The following is a 20,015-nucleotide window of genomic DNA, read 5'->3' as shown; positions in this document are numbered from 1 at the left end:
CCTTTTGTCACTCTGACTCTTACATCCTCAAGTGCCAACGAAGGATGGCCACCCCTCACAACTTCTCCACACGGTACCATGCCAACTCGGTACTCACCCTTGCTGAGTGCAGGAGGTCATTAAACTGCTTGTGGCACTGGATCTAGGAGCGACGCACTACATCATGTCTGCTGACCTGGGCTGCCACCTCTGACCAAGCCTTCTCTGTTTGGTGTGATGGCCTCCTTTAGTCATCCCGCGGCATCAGAATGTCCCGCTTGGCACTCACTGCCTCCACTAGAGCGCGTAGGCATTCATCTGAGAACTAGTGGAGGGGGGGGCAGAGTGCCCACTGGCATTGCCCAGTGGGTGCTGAGGCTATAACTCCTGCAAATTTCAAAAGCCAGGGAGCTGCCTCTGCTGTTTTGAAATCCCCTGCCGTGTTCCCATTGGACCTGGCGGCTGCCCCTGCCGCTAGGGCATCGCCAACGTCTGGGCGCGTTTCACGCTGGCCTGTCCTTAATTGGCCAGCCAACATAAAATCACGTTGGGGTCCAATCACGGCCAAGAGTGGAAAACACAGCTGCTTCCCGGCCTGCCAATCAAGCGTGCCCAACAAGCGCAAAATTCAGGGCATGTATTTTTTGCACATAGGGAACAAATTAATGGCCGGATATTTTATGAACTAAAAATGGCGAGTATTATTAATTTGCACTTCTTTTTCCCAGCATCTTTCTGGGCCTATGTAATATAGGTTCACACATTATACACCAGTGAAGAAACATTGCACTTTGGGAGGTGCCACTTCAATTGTGTTAGATCAAAGATCTTTTCCTGGCCAGCATTCTCCCTTAACCACCAGAGCAAAAAGCAAATAGCCCAATGAATAAAAAAGCAAAACATTGCAGATGAAGGAAATCTGAAATAGGAACAGAAATGGTGGAAACATCGGCAGGTCAAGCAGCATCTGTGGAGAGGGAAGCAGAGTTAATGGCCAGGATTTTCCAGTCCTGCCAACGGTGGGAATTGTCGTGGGCGAGATGGAAAATTTGATGGACCAGCCAGAGGTGCGTTGATTTCAGGCGAGAATTTGAAAATCCCTGCCAATGTTTTTGGTTGATGATCTTGCATCAGACCTGGAAAAAGTTAGAGCTGTAATAGGTTTTATGCAAGTGCATAGAAATGAAAAGGGGGAGGAGAGGAAAGAACATAAGGGAAAGTTTCTGTTAGGCTGGAAGACAGGAAAGATTAAATGACAAAAGGGATAAGGGAGAAAGGCAAAAGGAGATGGTAATGGGATAAGTAAAGAAACAAAAGATGTGTCTAGAAGATGTATAATTGGGAACAGCAGATTCATCACCATTAGCTTGAGGTCTCTGGTTATGATCCGAAATTGTTGAATTCAATGTTGGGTCAGAAAGATTGTAAAGTGCCTAGTCAAAAGATGAGATGTTGTTCCTCAACTCACTATTCATTTTACTTGTTATTTGTGGAACCTTACTGTATTCACCTACAAAGCAGTGGCTGCTTTGAAGCACTTGGTATATCCTGAGAATGAGAGGGTAACTTTAGATATATATTATGAGGTTGCGTGTGATTAACCCAAACATGTGAAATATTGCTTTGAACTGGCAGTGGTACATTTGGTAGTGATTCTGGTTATAGCAAAACCTCCTGCACAATGCTTCTGTCTGTGGTTTGTACATGAGTAGCATGAGCCATTACTTCATTGGATAGCCTTGGTCTCCTTTCATCGCACTTCATTCTCTATCAAATGAATGGTGATATAGATGGTTATCTTAATATGAAGAATTCATAAGAGCCTTCAATAAATAGGCACTGATGTGCATAATCTTGTACCACTCATAGCACAACAGGCTGGATTTTCCTTTGAATTATCATCCATTTGGTACAAATTTGGGGCATAAGTTGAGTAAAATGGGACAGTAACACATAATACTTCAAAAGCCCCAGTCTCACATATAGCACCCAAATTTTCCCAAAGTATCGTCAGTCCTGAATCTACTAGTCAGATTACTGTAAGCCCCTTTTTGCCACCTTTACATGGGGTAAAGTAGGCACAGTTAACCTTTTTAACCAATATCATTAACTTTTGCCCAACTTCTGCCACTATAAAAATGAAGATCAGTAAAATATCCCCTTAGCCCATACTGTTTGGAGGAAGCCAATTTAGCTATTGCAACTGAAGATTAGTGTTACTTTGAATATTGATCTGTTTGGTATTCGGGAGATTCTGTCAGGATGTTTGCTGCTCCTTTTAGTCAGCTCTGAAAGTAGTATGGTTTTGGACTGAGTTCACGGTTATGGGTCAGTTTTTGTTGAAAAAGAATGTTAATGACATGTGACACGGATACTTAACCTCCTCTGATTGTACACATCCCCAAACGATGAATGGCATGGTTGTATTGTCCCTTCAAATGGTGTGTACTTGAAGACTAAATCAACCGTTCGAGGTGCGCAACATGAGTGGCCAAAGTGATTTGAGTGAAGATGTCACTTGAGTGTTTTGGAGAGTTTTTCCATTGCATTATTGGGCTTCCCTGACACTTCAGTGCCTACGGAAAAAGAGTATTATAGGTAAGGCAGTGAGTGAAGGCTTTATGAGTGGTAGAGTTTCTGGATTGAGAAGAGAACTTTGACCTTAAGAAGTCCTTGAACCTTTTCTTGAGCTGTATGGTCCTTCTTGCTGTGATGGGGGTTTCCGCTGACAGCTTCTTCTCCTCATACATCCTGAATGACCCATTTTATGATGCCTCTAGTCATGACTTCAAACACCAAAACCTCCATAGATGCATCTGAAAATCTGGGAACTTTAATGTTTTGGGTTATCAGGTTCGCTTTGTCCAGCGAACGTGAGCTGAGCCCTTGATGTTAACACATTAGTTGGTGCTTGAAACAATACAGGCAGAGAGACCGATTTATTGAACACTAGTAGTTTATTGGAGTTAAGAACAGAGCACTAACTCCATGTGTGCTTCTTCAATCACCTCCAGCTCTAGACTTCCTGTTACCCAAGATGCCCCTGCTGTGCAGCGATTGGTCAATACAGTCAAATAGTTAACTAACTACATTCTCTTAAAGGTACATAGTATTCCACTTTACCACATCCCTCCCGCTTTACTTGAAATTACAATTGCCAAGCTTCACAACATCCCAACTGTTTACATGAACAACTATTTAAAAGTCAAGTCTCTCAGGAGGCTTCCTCAGATGTGTGGAGAGCCGTAGCTCAATGGCCTCGGCTGGTTTTTCCGAAACCCCCTTCTCAGGGGTCAACTGTCCACTAGGCTGTTCGGTGGAAGTGGACAAGTTTGTGTCTTCAACCCCCTCGGGTCCAACAGGCCCCACCGGTACTTCCAAATTGTGTGACATTTCTTCCACGTGCGATGCAGACCCAAACGCTAGTGATGACAGCATTCCTTCTTGTGGGACTGTCTCTCTTCTCCGGAGATGATACACATGCTGTCTAATTATTTGGCTGTTTACCGACACATTATAGGAGAGAGGTCCTGTCACGGCATTCACGTCGCCTAATAGCCAATTGGGCCCATCTCCAAAGTTCTTTGCAAAAACTGTGTCTCCCACCGTGAAATTTCTTTCATGATTATGGCCATCATGTCTAGTCTTCTGGGACTCTTGGCTTCTCTCCACCCTCCCCGCTAAAGTTGGCCTGATAAGAGTTAGACGGGCACGGAAACATCTCTTCATTAGTAATTCAGTGGGGGCAATGCCGGTAGTTGTGTGTGGTGCCATCTGGTATGCAAACAGGAACCGTTACAATCTGGTGCTGATGGAATCCCCATCCAGCTTTTTAATCCCGGAGTAAAAGTTTGGATTGCTCGCTCAGCCAAATCGTTAGAGGTGGGGTGGTAAGGCGAGGTTTTGATATGAGTTATTCCGTTGAGGGTTGCAAACCTGTGGAACTCCCCGCTGGTAAATGCAGTCCCGTTGTCTGACACGAGCACCTCTGCTAACCTGTGCACTGCAAAACTCTGTTGCAAACGGTCTATGGTGGCAGCAGAGGTGGGTGACCAGACTTCGTAAGCATCCATCCACTTGGAGTGGGCACCTGTTAGTAAAAGGAACATCGTGTCCAAGAATGGCCCCATGTAGTTGATGTGGTGATGCACCCATGGCCGCCCTGGCCATTCCCAGGGGTACAATGGAGCTAAGAGGGGTAGCTTTTGCTGGCATTGAAGAGAACTTTTGACTAGGGTTTCGATGTCCGCTTCCATTGCTGGCCACCACAAGCAGCTGCACGTGAGCATATTCATCCTACTAATGCCAGGGTGAGCGCTATGTAATTCAGCCAGTAATGGCCTTCGCCCTCTCAGGGGCATGATTACCCTTGCTCCCCAGAACAATATTCTGTCCTGGCAGGTGAGCTCATATTTGCAATTGAAATAAGGCTTCATGTCATCAGACTTTGGCTCTCCTGACCATCCATTCAAGACCTGCTCCTGGATGCAAGATAAAAGTGGATCTGGGCTTGTCCACTAACGGGTTTGTTTGGCCTGGACAGGGGAGGAGTCCAAAAAATTTAGTACTAAGACAAGTCCCTGGGGAATTGTAACTTTCACATTGTTATCTGGCAGGGGGAGGCGGCTCAACGCGTCAGCATGTGCGATCTAGCTTCCCGATCGGTGAATAAAAGTGTATTCGTAAGCAGCCAATATCAGTGCCCACCTCTGGATGCGAGATGATGCAATGGGGGGTATCGCCTTATCCTCTCCAAATAATCCCAGCAGAGGCTTGTGGTCGGATATAATGTGAAAATGGCGACCGTGGAGGTATTGATGGAATTTCAAAACACCAAACACAACAGACAAGCCCTCCCTCTCAATTTGAGAATATCTTCGCTCTGCAGCCCTGAGTGTGCGAGATGTAAAACCAATGGGTTGTTCAGAGCCATTGCCCACCCAATGTGAAAGTACAGCCCCTACTCCATAAGGGGACATGTCACAAGTTAAAATCAATTCTTTCTTTGGGTCAAAGTGGACCAGTGGGGTCGATGATCTTAACAATTGCTTTACCTTCAGACTGGTGCAGAGCTTGCCAAATACATTTATGGTATAATGGAGCCAGTATAGTTGATAGATTTGGGAGAAATTGCCCCTAGTCGTTTATCATGCTGAAGAAGGCCTTTAGTTCTGTAGCGTTTCTCGGTGCAGGTGCCTCGCGAATAGCCTTGACCTTTTCTTCCATGGGATGCAGGCCCTGCACGTCAACCTTATGGCCCAAGTAAACTACTTCCTTGGCTTGGAAAATACATTTCCCTCGTTTGAAGCAGACCCTTGCTTGTGAGAAGCATTTCAGCACCTCCTCCAAATTAGCTAAGAGTTCTTTGTCAGTTAGTCCAGTGACTAAGACATCATCCAGGTAAACAATGACATGGGCCAGCCCCTGAAGCAGATTTTCGATGGTGCGCTGGAAACTAGCACAGACCAATGAGACCCCAAGAGTAGTCAAGTATATTGATACAATCCTCCATGTGTATTGATGGTCATGAATTCCCTAGAGCCTTCTTCCAATGCTGCCTGCTGGTAGGGGTGGCTCATGTCAAGTTTTGAATATGTGCTGCTCCCTGCTAATTTCATATATAATTTGTCAATTTTCGGTATCAGGTGTCTATCATGTTTAGCTATTCTGTTTACAGTTAACTTATAGTCACCACATAAGCAAACAGTTTGGTCTGGCTTCAGTACATTTACTATGGGTGCTACCCAGTCAAAAGATTGCACCGGTTGTAAGATACCCAACTTTTCCAGCCTGTTTAGCTTGGTCTCGACCTTATCCCATCGAGCATTATCTACTCATCTGGCTCTGATAAATCTGAGGGTTGCGTTAGTGTCTACATGGATTTTGCTTTGTAGCCCATGAATCCTTCCTAGCTTGTCACTGAAAATGGAAGCGTACTTTTGTAACAATTCCTGTAAGTTTCTCATTCTGATTTGAAAAATCTCGGCCCATTGCAATTTAATCTTTCTGAGCCAATTGCGACCAATTAAACTGGGGTCCGCCCTAGTTACTACTATAAGGGATAAATATGCAGACTGATCCCTATACTGCACCAGGACTTGACATATCCCTCTCACTCTTATTTCTTCACCCATATATGTTTTTAATTTAGTGCCCGATTCTTCCAAACTTAAAGGATGGACTCCTTTATTCAAGTGTCTGAATGTATGTTCTCCTATGACAGACATTGATGACACAGTATCGACCTCCATCTTGATGGGTTGTTCATTGACTCTAATGACTACCTGGATTGGCTCAGTTCTACCCACTTTCAGGTTGTATAATGAATAGATGCCAGATTCTGTTTCCTCTGGTTCTTCACCGAGACAGATTTTGCGATTTCTACCTTTGTTTTTAAAATGCTGTCTCAGACTACCTTTACAGTATTGCATTATGTGACCATTGTGGTGGTACAAAAAGCATTCAATATTTCTAAACTGTCGATCGCCTGCAGGCTGCCTGGATGCATTTCTCTCATTAATGTCGTGGGTTTTCACTGTAGTACTGTTGTTCTTCAATAGTGGGCGTTTGCCACCTTTCTGCAGGGTCCGATGTTTTCGCGCCTTTTGTTCCTGGCCCTTCCCACTCTACAAGATGGACAGCACCATTTTTTGTATCTTTCATTGCTTCCGAGTCTCTAACAGCGCTCTCCATGGCTGCTGCCAATTCTAATGCTTTGCTGAAGTCTAGATTAGTTTCAGATAGCAATTGCTTTTGAATAGCATCATCCCCGATTCCGCACATCAATTGGTCTCTCAACAGGGCTTCAATTGAAGTTCTGAACTCACAATAGTCTGCTAATGCCTTTAAAACAGCTACATAGCCAGTGGTTGTTTCTCCTGGAAGCCTATTCATTAAATGGAATTTAAAAAGCTGCATAGTGACCGAGGGCTTTGGTTTCATAGTTTTTGACAATATTCACTAACTCATCGAAAGTCTTCATATTGAGGGTGTTTGGTGATGTTAGACTGCGGATCAGCCCATACATTTTGCTCCCGTATGCGGACAAAAGAATCGCCCTCTTGTCCTCGTCCGTGATGTCGTTAGTGGTAAAGAAGAGCGCTAGGCATTCGACGTAATGAGACCAGTCATCAGAAACAGGGTTGAATGGTTCAAGATGCCCAAACCGCTGCATACTCGATGACTAAGGAGACTGTGCTTTCAAACAGCTTCAAGATAGTGGCGAACTAACGTAGTTGGCTTACCGAGGCTTTCTTGATTGCCATCAATTGATCAAGTTTATCCTCATCACCAGTTTATGTTGTAGGTTATCAGGTTTGCCTTGTCCAGTGAATGTGAGCTGCGCCCTTGAAATTAACGCATTAGTTGGTGCTTGAAACAATATAGGAAGACCAATTTACCGAACAAACACTGGTGGTTTATTGCGACTAAAAACAGAGCACCAACACAATGTGTGCTTCTTCAATCACCCCCAGCTCTAGACTTTCTGCTATCCAGGAAGCCTGCGCTGTGCAGCGATTGGTCAATACGGTCACATGGTCAACTAACTACATTCTCTTAAAGGTACATAGCACTTCAGCTTGCCACAGGAACCTTTGCTCCTGGTGCTTCATCCCCTTCTCCCAAGGATGTTGTTCTTTGATACATCAGGCATTCTTTGCATAGACCACAGATAACCTGCTCTACTGGCTGCAACCTTTTAAAGGCTGCAGTGCAAACTTCAACTCGTCCCTAGTAACTATCAGGAGCATTAATTATTTCCTGTCCAAACCCATCCCACAAAGCAAATAAGGGCCTTTGGAGCTAATTACAAAGAACAGAAAAATGCTGGAACTGCTCAGTAATTTGGAAAAAATAGGCAGGATCTTCTTCTCATGTCGAGGGTCTCAATGTGGGAAGTGGGAGTCTGTGGTGCCTTCCATCTCATTAGCTGGTTTGTACCATGGTGGTGAACTCTGTGTTAAGCATCGCCTGGTGTGACTCAGGCGCCCCACTCTGGCATGGTGGTCTCTGCTGTATTTGCTGCAGAGAAAGACAGTGGGCTTAAAAAGTGCACAATTTGCTAGTCTCTGTTTTCTCTGCATTGCCCTCTACTCGGCCAGCTAATTTTTTCATTTCTGCTTGCCTCTTCCAATGCCCTTCCAAACATTCAGCCTCCAGGGGTCATGACTGTTGGTGACTGCCTCCCAGTTGTAAGTGTCAGTATCCACCATCTTAATTTCTCACTTGCAGGTTTCCTTGTAGCTGAGGTATGGACACCCAGGAGGTCATTACCCTGTGGCCAATGCACCATGCAGAAGGACTTTGGGTATATGATCATCATCATCTGATGAATGCGGCTCAGCCAACACAGACATCATTAGCTTAGTAATAAGTGTATGCTGATGGAATTTGCTCCATGATATCCGAGTTGGTGACCTTGTTCTGTCAAGAGATGTTAAAGGATATGCCTGAGACAATGAGGGTGAAGCTGTTCACATTTTCTCCAGCCGAGTATATGTTGCTCAGCAGTCTCCACTGTAGAGGAGTGCGCTGAGGACACAGGCTTGGTAGACCAACAGTTTGCTGTTCTCAGTCAGGTTGTTGTTGTCCCCCACTCTCTTACTCAACTTGGACATAACAGCTGCAGCTTTTGCAATGTGTGAGTTGATTTCAGCATCAAGTGACAGATTGCTGGTGACTGTAGAGGATATGTGAAGCTGTCAACAAACTGCAGCATCACATTGTCAATGCTTATTGATGGTGGCATGGCAACACCCTGGACCATGACAATTGTCTTCCTGTTGCAAACGGTCAAACCAAATGCTTAACAGGTGTGAGAGAGTCTGTCCATTTTCCGCTGAAGGTGTTCCTCAGTATGGGATGTTAATGTGGCATCATCAACGTTGAGCAACTCTCTGATGAGGACTCAGTGCACTTTGTCTTGGATCACAGGTGAGCAAGGCTGAGCAGCTTTCTGTTAGTGCCGGTATGTAAGTAGACACCCTCTGTAGATGACCTGAAGACATATAACAGCAGCAAAGAGAAGAATATGCCACACAGTGTCAATGCCAGAACACAATCCCATTTGACCCGACTGTGGATCTTGAAGGTTTCTGATCTTGTCCTGTCATAGTTGACCTTCCCCATCATGTTGTCATGGAAAGGAGATCACATTGGGCAGCTTCGGAGGGCAGCCAGTTTTCTCCAGCAGCTTAAATACACTGCTCTGCTCACAGGGTTGAATGCCTTGCTGGGATCAATGAAAACAATATATATATAGTTGTCCACAGCATTTCTCTTGCAGCTGCCGGACTGAGGAGATCATGTCAATTGTAGATCTTCTGGTTCTGAAACCACACTGGGATTCTACTATGGGTTCGACATCCAGCCCTGCCATGACAGGCAGGCTTTCCATTGTGTCTAAATCTTCCTTGGTGACAGTGTTCTCCCTAGTATGCAACTCAAGGTAGTGCTCTACCCATCTCTCCCACTGTTTATTGCAGCTGGTGACGATCTCCCCTGCCTTTATTTTTAATGTTTTCTTTGGTGATGGACCTGTTGCCTTTTTGTTCCCTTCATACATGCCCCTGACATTCCCTGTGTTGAAAGATATCTGGATACTGGATATAATCAATAGTCATTGGTGCATTGCCTAGCAGTCTGTTGGACCTCACTTTGGGTGGCTGGCTCTTAGTGCATTCAGAGTATTCTCGCGCGGATCTCTCTTGTAATCAATGAGACCAAGTTGCTTGGCTTCAAAGACAGGTTTCATCACAGTGATGTTAGCCTTGAACCAGTCTGCATTTTTCCTCTCTTGCTTCCTACATGTTGAGAGTACGGTATTGTAGATAGTGTCCACTTCGTTATGTTGTACTTCGCTTCTACACTCTGTGTGGGAATGCTGGAGAGAACCTGTTCAATCAAGTTGCAAAGCTGTTGGTTTTTATCTCAGTAGACCGTATGGTTGATGCTGATACAAGGAGGGCATTTCTGCTTTGAATGAAAAATCTTTAAGGGTTTCATCCTCACCCTAGTGCGCACCAGGGAGTGATCTGTATCACAGTCAACACCGTGGTAGCTGTGTTTATTGAGAATTATTTTCAAAGAGTCACATCTGGTTATGATCAGATCCAGCTGATGCCAATGCACTGATCTTGGATATCTCCATGAAGGACCAATGCAAGAGCATTAGGTGCACCCCAATCCCACAATTAACTTTTGAAAATGAATATTGTGCATTGGTATGAATAAAAATTCTGCCTTTATAATTGCAGAAGAAGGAATTGAAAGAGAACGAAGAATATTATGATACTTATTGTACATTGTTCACAGGATATGCACTAGAAGAAATGCACATTATAATGTTTAATATGTCTCACGTGATGTAATACTATGCTTAATTTTGCCTTCGTCGGACCAACACGGTGGGCGGGCCCAGGAGAGGTCACAAAACCGACCACCGCCCCCAATCGGGCCCCAACCGCGATTTCACGCTGGCTGGCCAATTAATGACCAGCCAGTGTGAATCGTGCACTGCAACGCTGAGCGCTGACGGGGTGGGGGCAGGATGGGGGTGAGCGGGGAAGTTTGTGCATACACACACGCACTGAAAGCTCCCTGAAGGCACAGAGCTACCTCAGGGAGCTGAAGATTTAGAACAGTACAAATAGAACAATAAGGTGAACATGTCCCCTCATGTGACCCTGTCACATGAGCAGGGACATGTTATAAATGAGATTTAAGCATTTTTAATCTTATTTTTAACTCCTGGTGGAAACCTTATCACGCCCGTGGATGAGGTTTCATAAAAAATCCAAAGGCCGCTTGGCCTTTTTGCCCACCCACCGGCCGAAGGGTTGGGCGGGCAGCGAAAAATCCGATTTAATGAATTGACTAAGGGCCTTAATAGGTCTCTTAATTGTTGGTGGATGTGCTGCCGCCTATCACACATGTCCGTCGAGCAAAATATCGCGTGAGTGCACGATGAAGTCAAGATGCTCACCCGACGTCATGGCACACTACTTTACTCTCAGGCAGGTCGGTCACGTGCCTGCCCAACGAGAGAAAAATTCTGCCCCATGTGTTCCTGGAAGAGTTGCAAGATGATTTTATACACAATTTACACAATCAATAATCATTACAATTGAGCGGGCTAGATTAAACTACGTCGTTTGAAATTATTTACTGGTTTGCAGCTTTGGAATAGCCATGTAGATGTACAATGTTGTAAAAATATCACCTAAACAGAATGAGGAATATAATACAAAATTTTGTGAAAGACTGCATTGTAAAGAAATGGAAATCTATATGTCAGTATATGTGGTTGTATATCAGTAGATCTAGACCTTTCATTCCCACTGCTGAAGCCTTTGTGTTACTTATGTCGTTTTATGAATAATTCATTCAGTTTTTTGCTGCGCCCCACCCCCCCCTCAAAATTCTGCTGCTCTAGGCAACTGCCTAGTTTGCCTAGTGGCTGCACCAGCCCTGAGTCCAGGACAGTTTGTGGCATGGTTTGTTCTGAAAGAAGGTGTTAGTTAAACAAAGCTTGTGGCAGCAGCAAAGCTCAAGTAGTCTCTGTCCATTCTCATCATCCTTCATTGAGCAATACGTGACAAAATTTACAGCTGTTCTTATGGTCAGAACATGTGACGCTAAGTAAGGACATTACTGAAAAGGGCTGCAAAGAATAATTCAATGAAGGGAGACATGCATACTACAGCATATACTATGAGACTTCATTACTTGGGTCGGTTTGGCTTCTCCATGCTAATGAACAGAGGAAAATATAAAAATAATGAGCACAACTGACTATCCAATGATGGAAGTCACGATGAGCTTGCAGGTTTGTATTTATGAAGTCCAGGTCACCAGGGAATGAATTAAATGAACACTCTGACAAAAGACAATATGCCAGATGTTTCTTTCTTATACATCTGTCTCTGGCTTGCTGGTAATTGTTTGGTTATGCATTATTCAACCTCCTCTTTAATCAAATCGTTATGAATTGATTTTTTTATTTTTGTCTATCTTTAGATCAGAATTCATCCAAAGTAAATATTGCAATACAGTGGACAGTGTCTTGCTTTTATATCCAGTACAGACTACATGGGAACAGAATGCTTGATCTTGCTAATTCAGGGTACCTAGTTTCCCACACAGTAAGGTTGCAATTCTGTTCTTTGTAAGGTATATGGTGAGGGAGATCTATGTGCTAGGAAAGTTGCACCATTTTCAGTTTGGAAAGGTTATTTAGACAAATGATTTTACTGTTTTCTTGGTGATAACAATAATAATCTACAAAGAAAAGCCAACAGGCCAGGCATTGTGACCAACAAAAGAACATGTCCTTGTTAGTGAAAATCTTAAATCAATACCGAATAACATCAACAAATCCAATCTGGCCAATTACTGCCCCATCAGCCTCTTTCAATCATCAGCAAAGTGATGAAAGGGGCTGTCAACATTACTATCAAGGGGCACTTACTCACCAATAAGCTGTTGGCTGATGCTCAGTTTGGGCACAGTCATGAACACTCAGTTCCAGACCTCATTACAGCTTTTGTCCAAACATGGACAAAGGAGTTGAATTCCAGGGTGAGGTGAGAATGACTGCCCTTGACATCAAGGCAACATTTGACCGAGTGATCGGCACCAAGGAAAAGAATGCAACTTGGTAAGATGGTGTGAGGGAGAATTGGCTGCAGGAGGGGTAGGAGGTGCTGTTTCTTGCCAATATTTGTACGGGTTTATTTTACAGGTAAATATTTAATTTAATTCACTATAAGTTAAACTAGATCAAGTAATTAGTTAAAAGACTAAAAGCCATATGCTGAGTTGGTTAAATGTATAACCTAATTGAATAAGTAAATAAAATAGTTTATATTAGGATGGCAGTGCTGATAATGTGTTGCAACTGCAGCATGGGATAGTTTGTGGAGAGCATTGCAATCCCAGACAACCACATCTGCAGTAGGTATCTGCATCTCAAGGAACTTCAGCTCAGAGTTGTTGAGATAGAGGAGGGAGGGGAGTCGGAGCTGGTGTTGGATGGGAATAGTTACCAGGAGGCAGTCGCACCCCTAAGGTTAGAAGGTGGCACATGTCAGATTAGTTGCCAGGGTAAAAAGGATGTAAGGGGACCCCAGTGCAGTGCTGGGGCCTTTGCCCTTATCCAAAAGGTACAAGGCTCTTGCTGTCTTTGTGGATGAGGGCAAAGTCTGTAGACCAGATAAACTAACTGACCATGGCAAGGTACACTTAAGGCAATGCAAATGGGGAGGGTGAGAAGGAGTGTGGTACCGGTAGGGGACAGTTTAGCCAGTGGGATAGACAGTGTTCTCTGCAGCCAAGGCCAAGAGTTTTGAAGATTTTATTGCCTACCGTCTGCCAGGGCTAAAGATATCTCCTCACGGCTGGAGAAGAATCTTGAGTGAGAATGGGAGAATCCAGTTGTTGTGGTCAACGTAGGAGCCAACAACATGGGTAAAATGAGGAATGAAGTTCTGCTGAGAGAGGCTGAAGAACTAAAGTTTAAATTATAAAGCAGAACCTCAAAGATAATTTCTGAATTGTCACCTCAACAGTATGAAAATTGACATAGGATCAAACACATTAGAGAGTTAAATGTGTGACTCAAAGTGTGATGTAGAGAATAGGGCTTTCACTTCATGAGCATTGGCACCAGTCCTGGGAAAAGAGGTATCTGTTCCTCCACTGTTGCCACCATATGCTGAGATTGGGTTCTTCTGTTTTGGACTCTAGGCATGGGACTTAGTTATTAGGTAAGCTGTTGGCAGACTCTGGTATCTGTTTAACCCTTGTTTGTTTGTACTACACCTAAACAGGTTACAGAGTAGACACGTAGCTCCTCCTAGGCATTATTCCAAGCTCTCATGGGAGAGTCTAACACATGACTGGCTGCTGTCAGTGATACATCATCATCTACGTCATACACGTACATCACATCTGTTAACCTTTTATCTGACAGTTTTAATCTTTTTATAGATTGGACAAATCAAATAGGCAAAAGTAGTTTGGAGAATGAGGTCATGGGATGCTTTCAGGGCAGCTTCCTAGAAAAATACATAGCATAACCAACCAGGAAAGAGGCTATTTTAGATCTGTTTTGTGTAATGAGACAAGGTTAACTATTCATCTCATGGTAAGAAATCCACTGAGAAAGGGTGATCATAATACGATAAAATTTCACATTAACTTCGTCTGAAAGTCATAGATCCGAACCTTAAGTATTGACATAATAAGACCAATTGCACAGGTAGGTGGGATAAGTTTGCTAAGGTAGATTGGAAAATTAGATTAAAAGGTATGATCCTAAATGAGCAATGGTGAACATTTAAAGAAAGACTTCATAATTGTCAATGAATATACATACTGTTAAGAAATACACATTCCATAGGAAAACAGAACCATGTGTGGATAACTAAATCGGCTAGATAGTATTAGAATAAAAGGCTCATAATACTTGTTACAAATATAAATCTTATAAGATTGTTATATTTTGACAGTGTTGTTAATTTAAGGTAAGATGGAGGAATGAAGAGGGTCATGTGACCTGTTCTGAATTCTGCCCAACAAGTCAAGAAATTTGTCGAAAAGGTGCCATATGCTCACATCTGTGCAAGGAACATATATGCTGACTGTGGGTAGACTGTTAGCCTTCAAGTCTCACAGGGAGGTTTTGGAAATGTCAGGTTTTATAAATTGTTATTATTAAGGTGTCGATTTAGTTTAAAGATAGAATAGAGTTAGGGGTCTAGAGGATAGCTAATTAGCATTTCTACCTGGATATGTTATAAAGTTGATTTGCCAGGCAGCTTTTCTTGGTGGAAACATTGAACTTTATTTACAAGACAGCAGCAGCAGCTACATGTGTGCATCAAACTCTATAACTAAACTGATTGATTTACACAGAACATGTGATCCTACAAAACAGGATTATTCTTAAAGTTACAATCCTATGTTTATCAAAACTATAATTACTACATTCCTCCCCCTTTAACTTTTCTGTACATTTTGTATGTACAAGGATATTTATCTCATGACATTACAATATTTACCCAGGTCATGAAATTATAAGTCCAGTCTTTCAGGTGGTTTCCTGATCTGTGTGGAATGTCTTAGCTCCATGACTTCCGATTCTTTGGCAGGAAACACAGTCTCTGGAACTGCAATAACATCAGCTACCTCACCAGGCACAGGCAGCTCAGTGTCGTCCACTCCGACAGAGACATTGGGCATGTCTATCCTTGGTTGAACAACTTCAATAGCAACCACAAGTTCAACAATGGTTACAGGTGAAACATCATTTTGCTGGGATATCTCCCTTCTTCTTAAATGATCCACGTGATTACGGGTGATCCGGCCCTCCACTTCTACATGGTACGACAATGATCCGGTCACAGAGCTTACTTCACATATACTGCTTCACCAACAGTAAAATGTCACTCACAACTATGCAAATCATGAGTCGCTTTTTGGTTCCCTTGAATTTTCTCCACCTTCCCCTCCAAATTGGGAAGTATCTGGTTTAGCCTTGTTCGAAGACAATGCCTCATCAGTAACTCTGCAGGTGTTGCTCCTGTAGTAGTGTGGGGGGTTGTTCTGTAGTGAAATAGGAAACGAGCAAGTTTAGTTTTCAACAATTCACCTGTTAATTTTTTCATTCCCACTTTAAAAGTTTGTACTGCTCTTTCCACCAGTCCGTTAGATGACAGATGGTATGGTGCAGTGTTCACGTGTTTGATAACACTTAGGCTGACAAATCTTTGAAACGCAGCGCTACTATACGCAGTACCATTATCTGAGACGATTACTTCTAGCAATCCATGGATAGAAAAGCTTTGGCCTAGTTTTTCTATAGTAGCGCCTGATGTTGGCGACTTAACCTCATATATGTCTAACCACTTGGAATGAGCATCTATAATCAGTAGAAACATGGTTCCAAGAAAAAGACCAATGTAATCAATGTGTAATCTCACCTCGGGCCTACCAGCCACTCCTTTGAGTGTAATGGGGCTGCCACTGGCAACTTCTGTAGCTGTTGGCTTTGCACACAGTGTTTAACCACCTTCTCAATATCACCATCTATTCCTGGCCACCAAAGATAACTGTGCAATCATCTTTATTCGTGAGATTCCCTGATAGATATTGTGTAACTCTACTAAGAGCGGTTCCCTTCCTTGTGAAGGAACTACTCCTCACGCAACTCATAATAGAATACCATCTTGACTGCTCATTTTGTGTCTTTGGTTGAAAAATGGCTTCAATTCATCAGGGACTGATTCCTGGGACCATCCATTTAACACTTGGTCTCTCACAGACAGGACTGGATTACAATTCATCCAGTTTCTTATCTGCCTGACACAGACAGGAAATACATCACCACTACGATCTCTTGGGGAATTGGGACATGTTCATTGTTCGCTTGCAAAGGAGGGTGATTAAAGCATCGGCATTTGCTATATGAATCCCTGATCTATGCACAAAATATACACCTCTAAAATTAGGGCCCATCTTTTGAATTCATGTAGGAGCTATGGGAGGGATAGCCTTTTCTTCATTAAACAGGCCCAAGAGTGGTTTGTGGCCTGATGCTATCGTAAAGTGTCGCCCAGGCACTTATTGGTGGAATTCTTTACACCAAAAATAATCAACAGAGCTTCCTTTTCGACCTGAGAATATTCTTTTTCAGCTCTGATAAGTGTCCAGGATTCATTGCCTATCAGCCTCTCTGCACCGTCGTCCATCTTGTGAGATAGTACTGCTCCCACTCCATTGGGGGACGCATCACAGGTTAGCACCAATTCCTTTGTCGGGTCGTAGTGCTCTAACAAATTTGAAGAGTGCAAGAGCTGTTTGACTTTTATGAAGGCTCCTTCTTGGGGTGACTTCCAAACCCAATGCTGGTTTTTCTTTGGCAGTGAGTGTAGAGGGACTAGGATCATTCATAAGTTTGGTAGAAATCAGCCAAAATAATTTACCATCCCTAAAAATGACTTAAGTTCAGAGACTTTTGTAGGTGCAGGTGTCTCCCTGACAGCTTTAACCTTCTGTTCAACAGGGTGAACCCTTGGACATCTACCCAGTGGCCCAAACAAACAACTTAATTTGCCTGAAAAGTACATTTTTCCTTCATCAGGCACACTCCTGCTTGGAAAACTCGTTTCAGGACTTCCTCAAAATGCTCCATTTCCGTGAATCCAGTTATTAATACATCGTCCAGCTAGACCACAACTTCAGGTTGTAAAAAGCTCTCCATCGTCCTCTGGGAAATGGCAGGTGTGTCTATTGACATAACCCTTTGTGGGTGTTTATGGTCACAAATTCTCTGGAGGCATCATCCAGTTCTAGTTGCTGATATGCGTGGCTCTTATCAAGCTTTGTATACTTTGTCCCTCCAGCTAGTTTGGCATAGAGGTCTTTAATCTTGGAGATAGGTTATCTGCCCAGTTTGGCTGCTCTGTTGACCGTTAGCTTATAGTCCCCACAGATCCGGATGGTCTGATCCAGTTTTAGGACAGGGCCTATAGGTGCTGCCCACTCTGAGAACTGAACTGCTTTTGTGACACCCAGCCTCTCGAGCCGGTTCAACTCAGCGTCAACCTTCTCTCTCGGAGCATATGACACTGGCCTTGCTTTCAAGAAGTGAGGAGTTGCTTCTGAGTCCGTGGAAATCTTGGCCTGTAGGCCTTGGATTTTCCCCAGTTCATCTCAGAAGACAGTGTAATTTTTTTTCGAGCAGCTCTGGTAGTCCTCCAACTCGCAACTGGAAGATTTTGGGCCAGTTTAATTTAATCTCTTTCAGCCACTCATGACCTAGAAGGCTTGGTCCTTCACCTTCTACCACCATCACTGGTAATTGTGCTGTTTGGTGTTTATAATAAACAGGTACACTGATAATACCCTTCACTTGGATTTCTTTGCCTGTATAGGTTTTCAACTTGGCAGAAGTCTGTTCCAAATTAATTGTTGAGCACCTTTATTTAAATATCTAAAAGTGCGCTCCTATTACAACGGAAGAAGCACCAGTGTCTACTTCCATTTTTAAGGATTTCCCATTCAACTGTAAAGTGACAGTGTCTTCCACTGTCTTCCCAACATTCATGTTGAATAAGCAATAAAGGTCAGAATTGGTTGTTTCTGGTTCTTCCACATTATAAACTTCATTTGACCTCGTTTGTTGCCTGGAAGCCTGTTTTAATCTCACTTTGCAATGTTTCAATATGTGCCCTCTTTTATGCCAAAAATAGCAATCCACTCTTTAAATCGGCAATCGTTAGGAGTATGATTGTTTCCACATCGGTAACAATTAGCTTTTGAATTTGCTGCTGAGCTGTTTCCTCTAAATTTTTGGGTAGCGCGGGGCTGTTTACTGCTTCAGGATGGCGTCCTGGCTTTTTGTGCCACTTTTGACTGACTGCCCTTGCCCAAATGGGAAAACAGCACCATCTTGTGCGCCTTGAAGTGCTTCTGAATCCCTTGCAGCGCTTTCCACCACAAGCACTATTTCTAACGCTTTCTTAAGATCAAGATCCACTTCAGCCGGCAATCTTCGCTGAATAACATCATCTTGCGCACCACAGGCGTAACGATCCCTAAGCATATCATTCAGGGTTTCACCAAAATCACAATATCCTGTTAGTTGTTTTAATTTCTCCACGTAGGTAGCAATGGTCTCCCCCGGGGCTCTATTCTGTGAATTGAACCTGAACCGCTACATTGTGACTGAGGGCTTGGGTTGAAAATGTCCCTTAATGAGGTCTGCCAATTCACTGAAGGTCTTCGAATCAAAGGCACTGGGGGCAGTCAAGCTTCAAATTAAATTTTAGGCCTTGCTCCTACAAATACTTAGGAGAATTGCTCTCCTCTTTCCTCCCCTGTGATTTCATTGCCTTGAAAGTAGAACCCAAGATGTTCTATATATTGAGACCAATCGTCTGTGGCTGGCTCAAAAGGATTGATTCTGCCAAACTGTGACATCTCGGATGAATATATCTTCTTTTTAAAAAAATTATCTTAGGTACTCACAAGCGCTGGGCGAGGGACAGCATCGGATCTGATTTATTCTTGTTGGCAGTTTGTTATAGAGTTGATTTTCCAGGCAACTTTTCTTGGTGGAAACATTGAACTTTATTTACAAAACAGCAGCAGCAGCTACATGTGTGTACCTAACTTTATAACTAAAGAAGAACTCCCTCCTAGAGGCTCCCTGCGCTGCAAATGGATTGGTTTATACAGATCATGTGATCATACAACACAGGGTTATTCTTAAAGAAACAGTCCTACGTTTATCAAAGCTCTACTTACTACAGGATACAAGTCCATATGATTCACATTGCCATTGAGATGGGCTTTGAGAGGATAAGGGTTCATAGAAAGCCATTGTAACGTTGGGTTACAGGGTTTCCTAAGCTATCACTGTACCTCACAGTCTCAAGTCAGTCTGCATGAATCTGGGAGAGAGAGAGAGAAAGATTGAGATAGAGGCAGCTATATAAATGCAAGTCCTTTCTTTCTCCCTTTTCTGTAAATAGTTAAATCAGACTCTTACACCCATTGTAGGAACATACCTAATTTTCCTGTACCAATGGCTGTGTCGTGCATGTATCTCACCCATTGGTCCCTTAGCATCTTAACCAGTAGTCCTTAATGAATTGCCTTAAGCCACTCCAAAAACAGCCAGCATTTTTCTTCATTCATTTTTGTGGGCCAGTTGAAAAGGTGTGGCCTTCCTGGACCCCCTCAAAATATTCAGCCTTCTTCCTATTTCTGTGCATTGTCCCCACGCAGTACTGCTTCTTTTCCCCACAAATGCCCATACTGTCAGCCAGCTTGGTATAGGAGCCAAACAATTTTACACCCTTCTTGACTGAGCAGCCCTTTGGTGCTCACAGCTCACCAGCGACATGTTAGTGAGGCCTGGTCACCGAGGTGCTTCAGGCCTCTTGCTGTTATGATCATGTGGGCATGTGGCGTGATCACATTTTAAACTTCCTGTTTGATGAACACAGCAAATAACCCCCATTGTGTGG

Source organism: Cetorhinus maximus, chromosome 18 (genome assembly GCF_964194155.1).
Source record: "Cetorhinus maximus chromosome 18, sCetMax3.hap1.1, whole genome shotgun sequence".
NCBI classification, from domain to species: Eukaryota; Metazoa; Chordata; class Chondrichthyes; order Lamniformes; family Cetorhinidae; genus Cetorhinus; species Cetorhinus maximus.
The sequence above is the reverse complement of the archived record's forward strand: the minus strand, read 5'-3'. Positions refer to the sequence as shown.